General features: G+C 43.3%; 1 protein-coding gene and 1 pseudogene across 2 annotated transcripts in view; both read left to right on the top strand.

Moving 5' to 3' along the window:
• LOC144372076 (mitochondrial enolase superfamily member 1-like) overlaps nucleotides 1-20004 on the top strand; it is a 34174-nt pseudogene extending 14170 nt beyond the window's left edge. Inside the window, exons 3-13 of the transcript XR_013432129.1 lie at nucleotides 968-1054; nucleotides 1437-1463; nucleotides 3648-3720; nucleotides 3839-3886; nucleotides 4388-4470; nucleotides 6347-6381; nucleotides 8861-8948; nucleotides 10597-10717; nucleotides 14665-14706; nucleotides 18750-18831; nucleotides 19353-20004. The product of XR_013432129.1 is annotated as a mitochondrial enolase superfamily member 1-like (transcript). The remainder of the gene's footprint in view (nucleotides 1-967; nucleotides 1055-1436; nucleotides 1464-3647; nucleotides 3721-3838; nucleotides 3887-4387; nucleotides 4471-6346; nucleotides 6382-8860; nucleotides 8949-10596; nucleotides 10718-14664; nucleotides 14707-18749; nucleotides 18832-19352) is intronic.
• The window catches only part of LOC144372078 (uncharacterized), a 161591-nt gene that overhangs the window by 117628 nt on the left and 23735 nt on the right, over nucleotides 1-20228 (top strand). The window lies entirely within an intron of this gene.

Raw genomic sequence — 20228 nt, 5'->3', positions numbered from 1 at the left:
ATAGCCACAGTTAATTGAAGCAAGAGTCACAAGTGTATGCTTAAATTTGGGGTCAATAGTAATCTTCTTATTTAGAAAAGGAAACTGGTATCTTCAGAGTAGAGAAACCAAATGAACACTATCTTACTCAAGTGGTGAAAGTTAATAACCCTAATAATAAAACAAAATGACATAATTACTTATGCAGCATTTACGCCAAAAAAAAAAAAAAAGAATAAACTGAATCTAATCATGAAGTTACTACAGACTGACGCATATAGCGGGGTACTTGATAATATCAAATGGCCTCTACTCTAAAATGTCAATATCATAACAAGAAAAAAAATTATTCCAGACAAAAAGACATTAAAGAGCCATGACAACTGAATACAATACGTGGTCCAGGATTGGATATGGATCAAGGTAAAATAAGGTACTATTGGGAAAATTTATGATATGTGATTATGGATTATGAATTATGATTATGGACTATCTTTTAAATACCAATATCCCATCAATATTTTATTTCCTGAATATGACCCTTATGCTGTGGTTATGAAGAAGAATGTCCTTGTTTTTTTGGAACTATACACCAAAGTATTTAGGAGTAAAAGAACAAGCTGTCTGAATCTTTACTCTCAAATGGTTTAGTAAAGAGAGAGATGAAAAGACAAGTTTTTATACTTTCACGAATTTTCTGTTGATTAAAAATTGTTTTCTGGGGCTGGGGATTTGGTTCAGCAGTAGAGCACTCTCCTTGCGCATGTGAGGCCCTGGGTTTGATCCTCAGCACCACAAAAAAATAAATAATAAAGATATTATGTCCAACTACAACTAAAAAATCAATACTAAAAAAATTGTTTTCTATAAAGCATAACCTTTAAATGAATTTCCATTGCTGTCTTTTCATTCTTGAAATGTGTCCCTGGCCAAAGGACCTAAGTGTCTTTTTCATGTCTAGGAAATGCTGCTATGTTTTCCTTCCCAGATTGGTCCAGAGAAAGGGGTGGTGCACCTGGCAACAGCAGCCATTCTGAACGCGGTGTGGGACCTGTGGGCGAATCAGGAAGGAAAGGTAAGTCATCTCCGAAGCACATGTGTAGCTCTGTGGCACAAGAGGACATATGACTTTCTCTATAAGAAGCCTCAGAAGACCAAAGTCAAGTGTAACACAGGTGTCCAAAAGGAAATACTGAAATACTTGATTATTTTCTTCCCTGAGTGATATTGACAATAGTTAGGAAATTATAGGATTAGATTATAAAGGGCCAAGAAAGATGGAAAGAGACAGCAAAGGGAACAGGTTAAGAGGCAGCAGGAGATAAGGGTAGCATTAGAGGTGAGTGGGTGGTTGGGGGAAGCAAAGCTCTGATAGTGGGAGTTTGCCACAAGCAAATGGGACAAAAATGGGTACTTTATGAATGTGCTTTACATATCTTTTCTTTTTTTTCTTCAAGCCTCTGTGGAAGTTACTTGTGGATATGGTAAGTAGTTTCTTTAATGTTGTAATCATTTCTTTTTTTTTCATATCACATTTTTTTATTGGTTGTTCAAAACCTTACAAAGCTCTTGACATATCATATTTCAAACATTAGTTTCAAGTGAGTTATGAACTCCCATTTTTACCCCAAATACAGATTGCAGAATCACATCAGTTACACATTCACATTGTTACATAATGCCATACTAGTAACTGTTGTATTCTGCTACCTTTCCTATCCTCTACTATCCCCCTTCCCCTCCTCTTCTCTTTCTATCCCATCTACTGTAATTCATTTCTCTCCTTGTTTTTTCTTCCAATTCCCCTCACAACCTCTTTTATGTAGTTTTTTATAACAATGAGGGTCTCCTTCCATTTCCATGCAATTCCCCTTTTCTCTCTCTTTCCCTCCCATCTCGTGTCTCTGTTTAATGTCAATTGTTGTAATCATTTCTAAATGAAATAGATTTTGTGGATTATTTGCCTTTTGATAATCAGTAAGTATGTTCAAAACTATGGATCTATAGTCTATAGGTTACTGATGATAAAGCAAAAACCAGTAAAATATAATATTCCCTTTCTGATATGTGAAGTAGCAGTTCTGCTTATGTAGGTGGGGTGGTACGTCAGGAGGCAGGGAGTTAAGGTATTCCCCTGCTGGGAACATATAACACGGGATGCAAATCCTCTCCACCTCCACTGCCTGTGAGGACTATGAGAAGAAGATTATAGAGCCTCTGCAAAGTCCCTGAGTTAAAGACCAAATGAGAAGAGCACCTCCTAAACTCCTGAAAGCCAGGTACTACTGTTAAGACATCATCTGGTCACTTTGACCCCAAAAGCAAGATCATGGCAACCTGTGCTGTGCATTTCCAGCAGGGAAGGACCTTCACACTGATTCTGAAGTTACACAATTGATGTTTTCTTTCTCCTTGACCTATTTATAGCAGGGTGAACACCTGGCTGCTGAGAAGGAAAACTCCATGCAGGTTAAAGGGGAGTGAACCTCTGATCCAGGCAGACCTAGCTCTGAGTGTGTTTTTCACTACTAACTAGCTGAGTGACCCTGAGTGTATTAATTAGACACTGTGAGCTGCAGCTGACTTAGTGTGATGTCTGGTGGTCCACAAATTATTATTTAGCAGGAAAATTAATGAAAAGCAAAGAACACAATGGCCTTGAAGACATTTGGGCCAGGAGACTTTGTTCCCCTCTGAAGGCAGGTGAAGAGAGGAGGCTGTCACATCCATCTGATATGGCCAAGGGTGGCATGGGTCAGCCTTTCATCCAGGGTATATTTAGTGACCACCACAACAGAAGGATCTGAGGAGTAACAGAAAGGTGCCTGAGATCCCACCTGAGAACTTTCCATTTTTTGGAACCTGTTCTCCTTTTCAATGCTACTTTTCTGTTCATAAGAGAATCTCAGGGTTGAAAGAGCTTTAGATTTTTAGCAGCTCTGGAGGATTATTATGATTACTGTATGACATTAGTGGGAACAGAGCTGCTAGTTCCTTTTCCCCTGACTGTTCGGTGGGGTCGGGAGAAGACCCAGTGTGAGGCCTAAGTTGACCTGCGGCCAGAACACTAAGCGGGCAGAGGAAGAAAAGCTGATCTGGAGCACAGTTGGCCATTGTCCAGGAAGGTCAACGCATTCCCATTCCACACTCTCTTGCTGTCAGGGAAGGAAATTATCTCCACTTGGTAGGAGAAGAGATTGCCAAGGCTGCAGGAGCAGTGGGCCTCGGATGACCTTGGGTGACCCAGCTCTCAGAGCAGCTTTCTTTCCTCCATACCAACCTGCTCCAGGACCACCTTTATCCCCTCAGCAGAGTCAGCCTAGGGGTTGAACAGGTATATAGAGGGATGTCAGGTACCGTCTGTTTGTTTTTGTTGTGCCAAGTGTTTGTTTTGTGCCAGGGCCTCTTGCTGGGAAGCCATGTTTTTTGGAAAGAACAAGGCAGAAGCAGGGAAGGTAGGATCAGGGCATGAGGGATTGAGGGCTTTCCAGGGCAATCAGTGAGCCTTTGAAGGACTCCACATAAGGAGTGACAGAACCAACTTTACACAAATCCCAAAGGTCCCTTCCTGGAAAGGATGAGCCCGATAGATCAGAATAAGCAGCATCTTAGAAACATAATCTGCCTGTGAATTGATTGAGGCCTTCCTCTTCCTGTCCCACTGCCAGGATCCCAGGGCGTTGTTATCCTGCATTGATTTAAGGTATATCCCTGATGTCCTGACTGAGGAGGATGTCTATGGTGAGTCATGTGCGAGGAGTGGGCCTGGAAGCTTCCTGGTTTACTGAAATGTGTACGCAGCAGCCATAGGCCCTGTTGGATGGATGAAGAAGTGAGTGATGATTTTTATTTTTTGCAGAAATAGCAGAAATACTGAAGAAAGGTCAAACTGGTAAAAAAGAAAGAGGTAGGTTATAAGAAAATTTTCTTCCTTGCTTGTTCTATCATTGTTCACTTTTGAATGTCCCTGTCTTCCATGGGTACACATTATCCTCAGATGCACTGTGCCAACCTGGGTGACTCGGGGGATTAAGGCATGAGGATCACAAACTCTAGGCCAGCCAGATGCACTGTGCCTAGCAACTAAGGCCCGAATCAGAATTGTGGGTCTAGGTGAAGAAGCCACATAGGTATGACCTCTGGCTGCAGGGTTCACTTCAGCCACTGCTCACAGAAAGTTTGACTTTAGGGTTCTACTGTAGGTTAGGGGGACCCTTGGGGAGTAGGGCATTCGGAGAGGGTATCTTGATCACCTGGAATTGATACCCCAATTGGCTGAACTTGTGGCAGGGTGCATGTGAAGGGCACTCAGAAGAGCTGGATTCTCTGGGCAACAGTTTAGCTGCAGACAATTTGAACCCAAAGTTCCCTGAAGGTGCAAGATGTTGACAAGTGTTGTGTTTTCTAGAAGAGCAAATGCTGATGCATGGCTTCCCTGCCTACACCCCATCATGCGCCTGGCTGGGGTACTCAGATGACACACTAAAGCAGGTGGGCTTTTTAACCTGGTTTTGCAGGCAAGCTGAAGGGGGAAAAGTAAACTGGCTTTCCATCTCCACACCAGATGTGGACAGTTTTCTCCTTTACCAAGCAATTCTCTAATCTCGTGGGCACCATGGATGGCCTACAACTAAATTCTAACTCTGGAGTTGGCATCAGACTCCACAGGTTATTGGCTCAGGCTCACAGGACTTCCCTACTTCAGATGCCAGTCATGCAAGTCTAGGTTGTCACTTGAGCTTTTGACCAACCATCTAGAAAATGGAGGTTTCTATAGAACCCAACCAACCCACCTCCTACTCCCACTGCCTTTGAATTTTATTATTTGCTAGAATGGCTCACAGAACTTAGGGAAACATTTGCATACATTTACTGGTTTATTATAAAAGATATAATGCAGGAACAGCCAGGCAGAGGAGATATATAGAGCAGAATATGTGTCAGGGGCATCCAGACCAACCCTGAAGCTCTCTGGACCCGTTTCTTTTGGGTTCTTCTAGAGGCTTCACCTAGTAGGCATGTTGATTACATAGTTGGCTATTGGCAGTAAACTCAACCTTCATCCCTTCCCCTCTCTAGAGGTCTAGGGTGGGGGTTGGAAGTTCTAACGCCTTATTAGGGCCTGGTCTTTCTGGTGATCTGCTCTGATGTTCATGTCATTAGCATACAAAAGACACTACTCAAAAGATCCCTAGGGTTTGGGGGAGCTGTATGCTCGAAAAATGGGGCAGGGAAGTGGAAGAGGCAGATACCAAATCACACAGGCTTCCCTGGGAGAGATTTACAATTTTATTATTAGGTTTTCCAAATCCTCAATCCAAGGCTTCCTTCAGAAAATACTTATATATGAATGAAAGTCAAGCCATTCACTTGCGAACCCTGGGACTCTGACATAATCATCCCAGCTCAAATTCTAGAAGGTGAGAGACTAATATTGATAATAAAGACTAATAGAACCATGTACCATTTTGCAGGTGACTTACCCATTGCTGAGCCTCAGTTTTCTCACTGTGAAACAGGGAAATAACAGCCTGTATCTCAGTGGGGCAGTTTTGAAGAAAGCTGTAGGTTAGCATCCGATGGCTGACGTGTGGTATACAGATAGCACATTATTTATTTATTACTCTTTTGTTTTTTAAAAGATGGACCCAATATATTTTATTTATTTATTTATTACGTAGTGCTGAGGATGGAACCAGTACCTCACAAGTGCGAGTCAAATGCTCCACTGCTGAGCTACAACCAAGCCCCTACTCTTTCTTATTACATTGTACTCACCTAGAGTCGAGAGAGAGAGAAAGAGACAGAGCCTGCTTTTGTTTGTTGCTCTTTTTATCCATTAGTTCGACGGCCATCACAGAAAATCCTGGCTAAAAAGAGGGTCATTCATACTATATTCCCCTTCCAGGATTGCTGTGACAGTTTGAGAAATAGTTCCCGTAGAGACAAGGATCACTACCACTAGAAAGAATGATGCTATGTTGGCCAAACTGCATCTCCTTTTAATTTTAACAATACATAATTGTTTTTCTGATTTATGCTATGACTGTTATGTTTATGAAACTCAGATCAGAAATGACTGAGGTACCTAATGTCAGGCAAGGGGAGCTCAGTACCTTATTCCATCCCAACTAACTTTCTGCCACTGGTCTTGGTTCTTTTTTTTAATATTTATTTTTTTAGTTGTAGTTGGACACAACACCTTTATTTCACTTGTTTATTATTGTATGTTGTGCTGGGGATCGAACCCAGGGTCTTGCACGTGCCAAGTGAGCGCTCTACTGCTGAGCCACAACCCAGCCCAGGTCCTGGTTCTTCATGGCATTTCTAGGAGCCAGTACCAACAGGTACTCCTCTTTCCCCATAGCTCTGTGCAGCAGCGCTGAAGGACGGCTAGACCAGGTAAGTTATTTGTGTGGTAGTTGACTTGACCTTCTCATCAGCAGGAAGAGACTCATTGGAGAAGAGCCAGGGACTAAACAGCACCAACAAGGCCAAAAGCAATATGGCACATAGGCACACCAAAGCTCCAATGTAGACCAGGCTCATTCTCCAAAGATAAGTCCCAGTTAGAATGTTAGAACATCACATGAATAAAATAGAACTTGGAGACTGTCCACTTTAAGCAGCTATTGAGAATAGAAATCCATTCTATTAGATGAATCACAAGACTTGATTCAGCATTTCTGGACAGCTCCCAAGGCAGTCAGCTTAACTTTACAAAGCACTTTTCCATTGCTTGAGGCCATTAAGTATTGGAAAGGTCTTGAATATTGGCAACCCTTCACTTCCAACTAACTTTCTGCCACTGTTCCTGGTTCTTCATGGAGTTTCCAGGAGCCAGGCTTCTCCTCTTCCACTGGAGTGACAACCCTCCCTTCCCCAGACTGCCTCCTGATCAGATGGAACACCTGCACTTCTCCCTCCTTCATATATGACTATGGACCCCTGAGACTCCTACAATCTCTGAATGAATTGTGGTTGTCAACAACTCCAAATCCTTTCATAGAGTAGGAAGCAGAGACTGTCTTCCCTCTTGATCCAGCCACTATAAGCCCATGAGTGTAGATCAAGGTGGCACCTTTTACCTGGCTTGTGATTGATCTGGCTACCAACTCTGCAGATTCTCAAAGTGTGGTTCATGGAGCATCAGCACCTGGGAGCTTGGGAGCTTGTCAGAAATGCAGAGTCCCAGCCTCTCCCCAGTCCTGCTACATTGAAAATACATTATAACAAGATCCCTAAGTGATTGATGTGCACACTAATGTGGATTCTTTTGAACTTCTCAGCTAAAGATAAAAAGGAGTCAGCATAAAGCAATAGAAAGAGACTTTGGCATATGATAGAACTGGAATCAAATCTTGCCTTTCCCTCCTCATTCCCTACAAACCTATGTGATTCTGAGCAAATTGCTTACTCTTGCTCCACTGCATTTTCTCTCTGTATAAAATGGAAATAATATTAATTGATGGTTCTCAAAGTTGCCATATGTGACAAGGACCAGCATAAGGTAGACTCAGAGCAGGTGCTCAATGCAGGCTTCCTGCCCTCCTCCAGACTCAGGAGTCCAGAGCAGTGAATCTGGTGAGTCGGCCAGGCTCCAGGAAAATTTCATGGGCCACCCAACACAAGAAGCCTGACATGCAGAGGCTGTGGCCAGCAGCCCTCTCTCAAGCACCACAGATCATGTAGTCAAGCTCCAATGTGTGTAGAAATGTCTTTAGAGAGTATAGTACTGCGCTCAGGAAGAAAAGGGCAATAAGTGCCTGGGTGCGTGTGAGCTGGGGATTTTTGTAGGCACTTAGGGAAGCAGAGGAAGGAGCTTGGGCAGTCCAGGCTTGGTCTGGAGCAACATCCAGCAGCCATTGCTGGCCCTGAGTGCAGCCTTGATGCCAGGATTGCACAGGAAGCAGAGGCTGATAAGCGAGAGAGCTTGCCAGTGGCCTGGCAATGTGTCCCCTCCTCCACATGACAGTGCCCACATTCCAGTCAATGACACTCTCCTGACAGCAAAGTCATAGGGAACAAATGTAGAGGCTTTTATTTCAAGAGCATAATTGAACCTCAAGACAGATTAGGGAGCTCCCTGCAAATGTCAGATGTGGTGTGAAGGAGATATCTGCAGGGAGCCTGAGGCCACACTCTGCTGTTCCTCAGTGCTGTGGCCTAGTCCTTTTTCCCCTCTGGGGCTTAGGCCCCTGCACCAGAGGGAAGAGACTAGTCCCAAGGCCTTCCTCTCTTAAGATAAGACCCTCTGTGGGAAGGATAAGCAAATGTAGGTGCTTTATAAATCAGACTCTTGATTTGTGATTTCTCAGGGTGGTTGTCTTAGCAAACCATATCAGCCCCACTGTCCTCTTCAATTCTGACTGTGACATTTTGTAGTTCTAGGGGAAGGGTTGAGAGTGAAAGTGAGGCTGGGTAGGTCAGGAGGTGTGGTGTTGGATCAACAAGGTAGCAGGGAGGAGGGAGGTAGTAGTGGCGGTAAAGTTAGGGAGTGGAATGAGAGAGTGGGGCTGGGGCTGGGGCTGGGGCCCGGCCTTCAGCACATACACACACCCAGTTTTGTTCCTTTTTGATCTTAATTTCTTTTCATGACACAGTAAAAACTCAGTTAATTATATTAGAGATTTAACTTCTCTCTCCAGTTCCTTAACTGCAGGTAACTGAAAAACATTGCCCTGATCCTGGGTACTGAGAGATGCAGTTTACAGTTTTATTTTCAAACTGCATGTCTAAAGTTGGACTAGAAAATACCAAGAGGTTACTGGAAAATGTGGTCTGTGGATTATTGACATAGAGAGTTATTTCTGTAGAAAATCCAGGAGATTTTGCCAAGTCAGAAGACAGATCCAAACTACCCAACCAAATGTATTTATAGGTTTAAAGTAAAGGTTGGGGCTGATCTCCAGGATGATATGCGTCGATGCCACCTCATCAGAGACATGATTGGACCAGAGAAGACTTTGGTAAATATGTTCTTACACCACTAAGAAGTGGCCACCTTGCCACTTTGTTCAGGGCCAAAACACATTTCAAGCAAGAACTCGTTTCAAGCAAGAATTAAAAACAGTGGGAATTTTAAAACTTACTGTCAGAGGAATTATGATTCTGTGGCCTTGTAGTAGGTGAACTCTTTTTTAAAAAATGGAGGCTGATACTTTTTAGTTTTTGAATTCTGCAGAACAAGCTAAATAATACCAGGGTGATAGATTGGTCATCTTGCTAATATGAATAAACTCAAGCAAATGGGTCTTCCATTGGCGCCCTGATGTGTCAGTCATTAATTCCCTACATAGCTCATCAGCTAGGCGGCTCTCAGGGAACTAGTGTGAAGAAGTATTGAAACTCTGGCAGAAATAAATGTGAGGATTGGTCATTCCTGACTGCTTATTGTTATGAAACAGTTATCATGTGTAAAATATTTTTATGAAAGGAGGTCACCATTGAATCTCTTTTTAAATTTTTTTTTAGTTATACATGGACACAGTATCTTTATTTTGTTTATTTACTTTATATGGTGCTGAGGATCAAACCCAGTGCCTCACACATGGGAGGCAAGCGCTCTTCCGCTGAGCCACTCCCCAGCCACCTCGAATCTTTTTTTTATAAAGTTAAAAGGTTTGTTTCATACATTAAAATTGAAGTTTGGATTCCTTGAAGTGGCAGCAGAATCAGAAGTCCCATTATTTATACATGAGTTAATTTAGCTGCTTTTGTTTCATGAGGTCATCCTTGTCCAAATAATTTATGATGAAAATTGATCCTGAGTGTACTGTCTTCTGCTTCTCACCGTCTTGTGAGGGAGCTCACACACTTAGCACGTTCTATAGATAGATTTCCTTTTCTGTCTTCTCCAAGCATGGGAAGGCTGGTCGTAGTTGGGGTGGAAGGGTCTTGCTCAAGTGCTGCACACCCAGCCCCTGGCTTCCAGGCAGGTTGGCAGCACACATTACAGAGATCCAGGGCTGGGAAAGTGAGGCCTGGACCTGAATTCACCCTTGACTTACCTTACTGTTCTTTAGTAAGTTACTTCTCTGCATTTCAGTTCTCTATTTATAATAGGTTAATATGAACTGCCTTGTAGGGTTTTTATAAGGATTAAATGAAACAAAATCCATGAAGTGCCCAGGGAAGCAGGTATTTCATTAAGTAGTTATATATTAATGTGCCAGACACATGGTCGGTAGTAGTCAATAAATAACTCTTGAGCAAACTCAATATTGACTGTGCATATGATTCAGAATGATAAAATGGTTCCAACGATCTAACCAACACTGCAAAACACACCTATTTGTGGGAGTGTGGGGGCATCTCAATGTAAACTGGGCCTGAGCTTCAGGGTCTAGCAAGTACTTCTTGTGACCCAACCCAGGGCACTTTCAGACATTCCAGGGTCTTCATGAACAATTTGCATCTCCTCAAAAAAGACAGTATCTAGAGCCAGAGTTCTAATTTCAGTGGCTACTCTTTGGTTCTTTTTGTTTGGGCTGCATGTGCTTGTCCTCAAAAAAGAAAATGTCAGGTGAATCTTCCTCAGCAGTTGGTGGTACTGAGTGAGGATGTCTCCTTGTTGGGAGTCACCCCTGCAGCAGAGTGAAGGCCCTTTCCTTACAGATGATGGATGCCAACCAGCGCTGGGATGTGCCTGATGTCGAAGCTGGCTGAGTTCAAGCCATTGTGGATTGAAGAGCCAACGTCCCCTGATGACATCCTGGGGCACGCAGCCATTTCCAAGGTGGGTAAACTGATGCTTCTGCTGCATTGGCCATTTATTTTTTTGTTTAGTTTTCCAGAAGGGTCATGGAAGGTGCCAAAATTTCTTTGCATTTTCCCTTTTACATTTCCTCATGGAATATTTGAAATAATTGTTACATGTGACAAGTAAGTATGGAAGCTGCAGACTGTACTTCCATTTGTTTGAGAAAGAAAGTTGCTGAAAGTTGAAAGGCTACCAGCCATCTGAAGATTAATAGATATGGTTCTCATACTTTATAAATATAGAAATATGACTGATACTTAGATATAGATGGTCATTGATTTAAAATGGCTCAACATATGATTTTTCCATTTTATGATGGTGCAAATGTGATAGGCATTTAGCAGAAACTAGACTTCAAGTTTTGAATTTGCATCCTTTCCCAGGGTTCCAATATGCAGTACAATACTCCTGCGATGCTGAGCAGGAGCAAGCAGAATCAAGTAGCAGCTCCCACTCATCCACACGATCACTAGGGGAAATAACCAGTGCTCTGCAGTGTGCCGAGCTGCCAAGCTAGTATGTTCCATGGGTGGTGTTTGATGAGTTTTCTACTTAGTATCCTCTGCACTTACAATGGGGTTTATCATTATCCTTATTGTAAGTGAGGAGCATCCTCACTCATTCACCCAGAATGAAACAAAAAGTGTAGACTTCTCTGGATGTCTCAGAAGGAAAGGTGTGCTTTGTTAATGTCAATGTCAAGCCTCCCTGAGAAGGTTTCCTGTGTTTTCCAAGAGCCCCTGAGAGAAATCCACTCTAATTGGGAGCCAGCCCCACTCCCTTTCAGGTTCTAAAAGAACCTCATATATTAAAAGAAAAGAAAGAAACAAACAACTCATACGTAAGGATATCTGAGAAGTTTTGTCTGTTTTGGAGGGCTTGCTCAGATTTATAGCATTGACCTTTGCAAGAATGCCAGTTGGTTAATTCATAAAGAGAACTAGAACTTCTAGGTTTTTCATCCTCAAACCAGCACAAACTCTGTCAGAAGCTGTATTAAGCCAGAGCTGCAGGATGAGTATGGAATACTGGCTAGGACTGGCTGTGGAATTTGTAGATGTGCTGGCTTCAGACCACAATGGCCCAGCATGGCTATCACCAAGCTGATATACTTGCTTCTGGCAGCAGAGACATTGAGACTCAAGCCTTGTCTCTCCCCCTGGGAACATTTGCCTCTGACTTGTGTTTTCATCGGATAACCCTTTTCCCCTGCACCCTGTGCTATTGAGTTATTACATTCATTTGGTTTCCAGCCAAGTCTTGCCCCCTTAGGAATCATTTTCTCCCTGAGGTGACTTTGCATAACTCTGCTCTCCCCTATTAGGATTTGATCATTAAAAGTTAATTCTGAGCCAGGTGCAGTGGCGCACACATGTAATCTCAGTGGTTCGGGAGGCTGAGGCAGGAGGATCACAAATTCAAAGCCATCCTCAGCAAAAGTGAGGTGCTAAGCAACTTAGTTAGACCCTCTCTCTAAATAAAATACAAAAATAGGGCTGGAGGTGTGGCTCAGTAGTCGAGTGCCCCCTGTATTCAATCCCCAGTAACCTCTGCCCCCTGCAAAAAAGTTAACTGTGATGGAATAGTCTTAGTTCCAGGTTCTGGGTGGAACACTTCAATGCATCCTACCTAAATTCACAGGTCTTACAAGTGTATGAAGTCAGAGGCTCAGAGACCTGTTCTTCCAGTTTTCTCACTAAATCAGCATATGATCTACTTTAGGTGGGACACTCATCAGAAACCTGTTTCAGGAATTCTCTCCTTTCCTTACTTACAGCCTCATGAAAGAGAAAAACCTGAGACATGAAGTAAAGTTGGATGGGATCCTGGGCTGAGTGCAGTAGAAAGAAGTGGGAGAAGGATGATGAGTGTGGTCCTTTGTGAAAGAGGAAAAAAGAAAATTAACTCACCAGCTGGGGTGGGTAGCAGAAGTGATAATGTAGGGAACACCACACTACAGGGGAGGGAATGAGAGCAAGAGTCATGGAGCAACTGGGGCCTCTTTATTTAAAGAAAACCCCAACTTTCCAAGGAATAGTTCTGAAATGGGCAGCTCTGGATGAGAGGTCATGGGACAGCAAGACTTTTCACCTGAGTCCCACTTGTCTTTGCTTCTTAGAGTTCTTTAAGGGTTGCTGCACCCTAATGTATGCTGTACGCCCCAGCACTCCAGCCCCCACCTCTGCCCACCTGGAGGGTCTCTTTAGAAGCTCTTCTGGAATTTTATCCTCCCAGGTTTTGCCTACACAGGTGTGGGGATGTCATTTCCTCAGTAGGCATCAGAGGAAGGGGGCAAATGAGCCAGCTACAAGGGAGGGATGGTATGGAGATACCTAAGGGAATGCAGGATGCATGCTGGGGAGGTGCTGGGAAGGCAGTAGCTGGGGCCAGACAATAGGGTCCATTGCTCAGAGAATGCAACCAGAGGGAGCCACTGGAGTATCTCGGTGATGGCACGGTGATGGCTGGAGGAAAGGGCGAGTGGACTGGTATGGCAACAGAAGTGAATTGGGGGTGGGTTTGTGGAAGGCGAAGGATGGGCAGAAGGAAATAGGATGGGAACTGGGAGGCTCTTGCTACATCCAGGGGAGATGCAGAGTAGGGCAGATTGAAGAGAGCAGACTCAGGAATTAGTGACAACGAGGTACAAAAACTTGGTACATAGTCAGTGCCACACATAGACGGCCTTAGAGTGGTAGAATGAGTAACTCACATGGTTTTCTCTCCTTACCTTTCCTTTTCTCCCTCTCTTCTAAGATAAAAGGACCAAGTAATCTTAAATTAGAAACTTCAGGAAGCATAAAATATTGTGTGAAAAGGAGCTTGAGAACCCATTTGTTGAAACTGAGACCTGCTGCAATTAGGAAGCCAAGGCTTCAGGTGACTTGTGCATAACTTGGCCAAGTTCACACATCCTGCTTAAGGCAGGACAAGTGCTAGAGTATTGGACACTGCCTTCTAAAATAAGGGCTATTTCTTCTGAGAAGTTGGCTTAATCTAGTGATTCACACATAAAGGAAAGTTGGGTGAGATCTCAGGCCAAATGCAGTAGAAAGAGCCTCCTCTGGCTCTGGAATTGGCCTAAAGTTGATGTGATGGGGGCACAGTTCTTACCTTGCACCTCTTTTTCTTCATCTGTAAAATGGGGCTACTGATGGCTCCTCTCCCGCTGGGTTGTGACTAGGAGTGATTGACGTCAGTATTTTACATGGTGCCTGACAGGCAGTAAGAGCTCAGAAAGTGTGGGCTCTGGGTGTCAGTGATCAAGAGATGGGACCGGACAGGAGCCAAAGATGTCTGAGGTGGGCAACTGTAGAATCTTAGTTCAGTGCAGAGGAGCAGCTTAGGGCCTCGTGGCTGGTGAGTGAGGTAGCTTTCCAGGGCCAGGCAAGAGGATAGAGTAGCAGCATCATGTCTTGGAAGATTCCAGCAACTCACCAAGTGAAGAGTTCGCAGGTGAGCAATGGTCTCAGCCTTATCTTTGAAGTAGGATCTCAGTCATCCACATACCTGGAAAGGAGAGGATTTTGGAATTGACAGCGGCACAAGAGGGTTCTAGAATAACCACTGAAAAAAGGAGAAAGGGAGAGGTAACCTGCAGGAAGCAGAGGTTGGACCCTGTGTGTCCATGAAGAGCCACTGCTGAGTGACCAGGTCTTCTCCCAGTTCCACACCACAGCACAGGCCTTGGAGCAGGAGAGCCAGGAAGGGAACCGATAGCAACTGTGAGCAGTGCTTGCCTTTGCTCTCTGGACATGCGTTGGTCCCTCCACACACACATTCCCCTGGATATCTTCCTGCCAGTCTTTAAACTTCCCATGGTCCAACCCCAAGGATTTCTCCTTCTTCAGCTATAAATATTTTAAACACAAGGAGTTGTTTCAAATCTTATGAAAATGACACAAGACTGGCTTCTCTTGTAGGCACTGGTTCCATTAGGAATTGGCATCGCCACTGGAGAGCAGGTGAGTGACATGTCCTTGACCACGGACTGAGGACCCCATTGTACATTAGGCTTCCATACCTGTTGCATTGTGAGCTGGGAATTTTTGTTATTTTAAAAATAAACAGTTCCTTAGTGTCTGCAGTCAGATGTAGTCAAAAGGTTGCAGCTTTTTCTATAATTCATGGGACTCAGGACATTGATTTTTTTCCACATCAGAATGGACAAGGCAGCAATTTAAAGTTATGATCACAAGGGCAAACAATGGCTTCAAGAAAGCCAGCTTCCAAATTGAAGAAACATGATGGTATTTGCTTTCTGTGCTTATAAACTAAGCTCAAGTGCCTCCCAACACCTGCTGCAGCCAGCCCACGAGCCAAGCAGTGTGAGGAACAGATTCTCAGTTTTCCCATCAAAGGAGCAATACTGCTCTGCCATGGTTCCGTTTTGTCATTGTGCCACCTGCTCATCGCTATTTCTGTACTTCATCCTGATGCTCCACTTCACTCCTACTTGCCAATCGACACAGCAGTTATTCCTTAATAAATGGCGGGCTGATGTGATCTGTACCTGACTCACACTGTCACATTCACAGATTTGTAAAGAAGTGAGCCCAAAGTCCCTGCCTGCACTGTCAGGGCAACCACATGCCAAGTGAGAATAATACAGCCCAGGCTTGCTGAAGACCTCTGATGAGTCACAGCTGGCATGGAATCACCACGTTGCCAGGCTTAGGGATCCTGAGGTCTAAGGCTGACTCTTTGTGTTATTTTTAATTATATTTCCAGTGCCACAATAGAGTGATATTTAAGCAACTCCTACAAGTGAATGCCCTGCAGTTTCTCCAGATTGATAGCTGCAGACTGGGAAGTGTTAATGAAAACCTCTCAGTATTACTGATGGCCAAAAAGTTTGGAAGTAAGGGCCCTGCAGAGGCTTCAGGCCAGACCTGTTTCTCCTGCCATCAGTCCCCATGGTTCCCTTGGGGATCTTTGCAATTCACCTAAGCCTGTAGTTTGCTGTGTTGGTTTCTTTCTAACTCTTCATTTAGCCCTAATCAAGGAATCTTTGATGATTTTCATCCTGGAATTTCATTCAGTATTAATGAATGGTTTAATCACCTTTGGGTATTAATAAAAACCACAGGGTTCTCTTTCATTCTTTCCTTTCTTTGTGCTACCTTTGGCATTAAATAGAAATTTCTTCTAGTTCCTGTTTGCCCCCATGCGGGTGGAGTTGGCCTCTGTGAACTGGTGCAGCACCTGATTATATTTGACTACATGTCAGTCTCTGCAAGCCTTAAAAACAAGTCAGTAATGTGCCATTAACTCACTTTGCCCCTGAGTAGTGCCCCTTGGTTCAAGCCACATCTTCTATGATTCTGCTCTCAAGACCAGAAATACTCAGAACCCGGTGCAGTGTTACAAGGGCCTAAAATGGCTTTAAGAAAGCCAGCTTCCAAAGTGAACAAACATAGTAGCATTTACTTTTTGTGTTCATAAACTGAACACAAACTATAACACAAAGGCTTTTAGTCTTGCTTGACTTTCCACATGGGGCAATAACAATGGAGACCCACCGGAGCAGAGTCATTGTTCCTTCTTGAAAGGTAAGCTCTTGGTAGCTGACTCACTTTGGTAAGTGTGTTGGGGGTGGAGTTTGAATCCAGACCTCCTCTCTCAAAACCAGCTCCATTTTCTGAAGCCAGCTTTCATCACACATGCACTCTCCACTTCCATCCAGTCTCCTCTTCTGACCCTGGAGTCCTGTACCACCTGGCTGCAGCTTTGTGTAGTTAGTTCATCTTCTCGGCATGCCCAGGGGAACTTTATCATCTTGCCATGGTGAGTATCAAACCCCAAGCTTTGCACCTGCCAGACAAGTGCTCCACTGTAACCTCAGCCCCCAGGTGAAACTGAGATGGGATCCTTCCAGTCACTGCATCCATAAAGCTTTGCTTACTGTGCTTTTTGGTCTCCTAGAGTTAAAGGTGTCTTAAAAAAGCTCAATTAACATGATGCACAGAGAGGGCATGAAAACAGGCATTGGAAAGGTAAACACCAAAATGGAGCCAGCACAGTAGTGCACACCTGTAATCCCAGCAGCTCCGGAGGCTGAGGCAGGAGGTTCAGAGTTTCAAAGCCACCCTCAGCAATGGCAAGGCACTAAGCAACTCAGTGAGACCCCGACTCATTTAAATAAAATACAAAATAGGGCTGGGGATGTGGCTCAGTGGCACACAATCCTCAGTAACCCTCCCAGCCAAATAAAGGGATCTATCTGGGCACATAGCAGGGGTCCTTTATAATTGTAATGGTTTCTTTCTTTAATATTTAGAGTGAGTTCCAAAGGTTTTGTCACTTATATTGTTAGGCCAAATACCCAGGTGAAAATTGTTTTTTTCTTAAGAAAAAGGAACTAGGTCAAAAAAATCAGTTACTATTTATTAGCTTTTAAGTAAGTTTCCATTGGCAGATGTAACTGTGCTGTTTGTTTTAGTGGTCACATTTTGTTGACTGAGGGAGCACAAAATGCTGAGCAAAAAAAGTGGGAATTTATATACTTATATACTCATCCCCGCCCACCTGCCCAGAACCCTTCCCTAAACACTGGAGCATGTCCTCTCCACTCCAACATGGCATCACACAGAGGGCCTGTCTGTCATATAGGAATGCTCCATACATCAACCTTTATCAAGAGAGTACCAAGCTTAAAAAGGGATACTAGATATCATTCTTACCTGAATTTTCAGTGGCTCAGTGTGACTCAGGTAAGCTCTTGGTAGCTGACTTGGGACACCTCAGTATCCCTCAGTGCATTTCCCAAAGAAATAAGTAATAAAGTAATGAGTACACAGGTACTTCCTATTAATATGCCTAAACAATTTTATACTAAACCTATCTGTTCATCTGGAAGATGGAGGTTGACACCAGGTCATCCCCACTCCAATGAATAGGCTGATTCTAGCATGCAGAAAAACCACCTTCCTAGGTTATGTTGCTTTTGCTGCTCTCATTTCAGTTCCTGCCCGTGGGAACAAGGGCGGTCCAGACCAACCTTGAGAAGTCCCAGGGGTCTTGAGGGATAGAAATAGTGCCACCAGTGCCTCAGTGCAGGAAGTTCCTGGTGCAATACTGGCAGTGCTGGAGGAAATGCCCGTACACCACCACACCGACAGCGCACACCAACCCCACATGCTTTGTCCTTCTTTGCAGGGAACAACTATTCCCTGCTTATCTTTCAAGGCCCAACTGTGCTGTCTCATGTGGCTGTCTTCCTCCACAACCTGTTCTTAACACATGACACAGCACAGTCAGTGGCTTAGTGCCTGTGTCCACCAAAACCATGAGACTCATTTGCTAATTTCTTTATGCAGTCCCAGCACCAGGCTGCGCACTGCCTGCCTGCCACAGCTATTAATGATCAGGAGACTAAAGCAGCTTAGGTTACCTGTCCCCCTCCACCCCAAACATAAACACATCCCACCCTTTCACCACAAAACTAGAAAGTGGCTGACAGACTGACCCAAACCTATACTCTTCTAAACTAGTTACATAGCTGGAAAGAGACTCACTTGGTGATTTAATCTATTCATCTAACTTTGGGATATAGGCACCCAGGTGATTCCAGATACTTCATGGAATCTAAACTGATGCTTTTAGGGCATCACAGAACTTTTAGTTACCAGGAGCTTTGTGATTCACCTCAGCCCCCACATTTTACAGATAAAAAGCATCCAGGGCACAGAAGGGCTTTGCATAGAAGCCTTTGAAATCAGCTAAGCCATGATGGAGTCCATTTTTTAAGGGAAGTCCCCCCTCTGCCTTAAGAAAAGCATTATATGGGGCTGGGGATTGGCTCAAGCAGTAGCGCACTTGCCTGGCATGTATGCAGCCCGGGTTCGATCCTCAGCACCACATACCAACAAAGATGTTGTGTCTGCCAAGAACTAAAAACTAAATATTAAAAAATTCTCCTCTCTCACTCTCTCTTTAAAAAAAAAAAAAAAAGAAAAGCATTATCTGATTTCGGGCATTATTGTCCCAATTTGATTCCCTCTTCTAGGATGTGTGAATATGTGGACCATCTGCATGAACATTTCAAGTATCCTGTGGTAATCAAGCAGGCTTTCTACATGCCTCCTAAGGTAAGCTGGGACTTTGGACACCTTAGATGCTGCTAGCCACTAATGTGCCCACGAACATAGGGCACAAAGCTCTAACTCCCCAGAGTTTATTTTCATATCTAGAAACAAATGGCTTTTTAAGAGATCAGAATCAAATTCCTAAGACCGGAATGTTAGCATGGAGGTTAAATAGCTTGACAAGAATTCTTTAAAAAAACAAAAATTGGTACCATCTACAAGTTTGTGACCTAAAAGTTTCTGACTACGACGGTATTACCTGGGCCATTTGTCCTGGTCAGGTTCAGATTGTGGCTTATTTTCACCAATAGGGTTTATGCTATCAAAGGAAATTTGATTAGTTTCTGTAACTAATCCTACTGAGTACCCAATAAAGTATGCCCCCCAACCCCCAGTCTGAAAACTTTTTAAAATATTGAATTGCTTCTGACTTACTGGCACTATTAGGAACCGTAGGCATAAGTAACATACATATTTTTGTTCATGGTGGTTATCCACACAAGTGACTCTGTCGTCTTTGCTAGGACACTGGCTACTCAACAGAAATGAAGGAGGACTCTGTAAGGAAACACCAATATCCAGATGGCGATGTCTGGAAGAAGCTCCTCGCTGCTCAAGAAAAGTGTTCATTTAGCCCTAACACCATTTTTTCTTAAGTGAAAAGACTTAAAATTTCCTGGGTAGTTTTATAAAAATAGAGAAGAAAAAAAATATTATCCTACTAATCAAGACAAGTTTCACTCAAGAATTAGCCCAGTCATCATTTCAATTTGATTATTTTAACAAGCCAATATATATTCTATTTAATCCTTAAGTAGATTTAGATTTACCTAACCCAAAGCCCAGGAAGATATTCTTACCAAAATTTCCATCAAGCGCCAGTCTGCAGACATTAAATCATACTTTGAAAATAAGCAACACATTGCATAATTTGTTGGAACAATCCCTTATTTGTTCTAACACTTGTCATAAACTAGCAGAATAAAAATAGTTCTCCAGGACTCCAGGGGATCTGTTATTGCATCAAAGGAAAAACTATTAGCCCTGATGTGATCTAGCCTTTTCCTGATCAGTAAACATATTAGAGAATCCATACCACACTAACATAAATGGGGGCAAAATGGTATTTCATGAATTATTTTTGTAATCCTTAAAAAAAAAAAACCTCTGTCCTAAGTGGTGTTTATCTTTTTATTTATTTATTTTGGACAGCATGCCTTTATTTGTTATGTGATGTCAAACACTCTGCCACTGAGTTACAGCCCCAGCCCCCTAAGTGGTAATTATCTTTTAATGTAAAATGCGTCTAGGATGAGATGAATCATGAAAAAAAGGTCAAAATATAGTTTAGTCAGAATTTCTAATATATATTCTCACCCTCTAAGCAGCATCTAAACCAG

This window comes from Ictidomys tridecemlineatus, chromosome Y (genome assembly GCF_052094955.1).
Source record: "Ictidomys tridecemlineatus isolate mIctTri1 chromosome Y, mIctTri1.hap1, whole genome shotgun sequence".
Lineage (NCBI taxonomy): Eukaryota > Metazoa > Chordata > Mammalia > Rodentia > Sciuridae > Ictidomys > Ictidomys tridecemlineatus.
The sequence above is the reverse complement of the archived record's forward strand: the minus strand, read 5'-3'. Positions and strand labels throughout refer to the sequence as shown.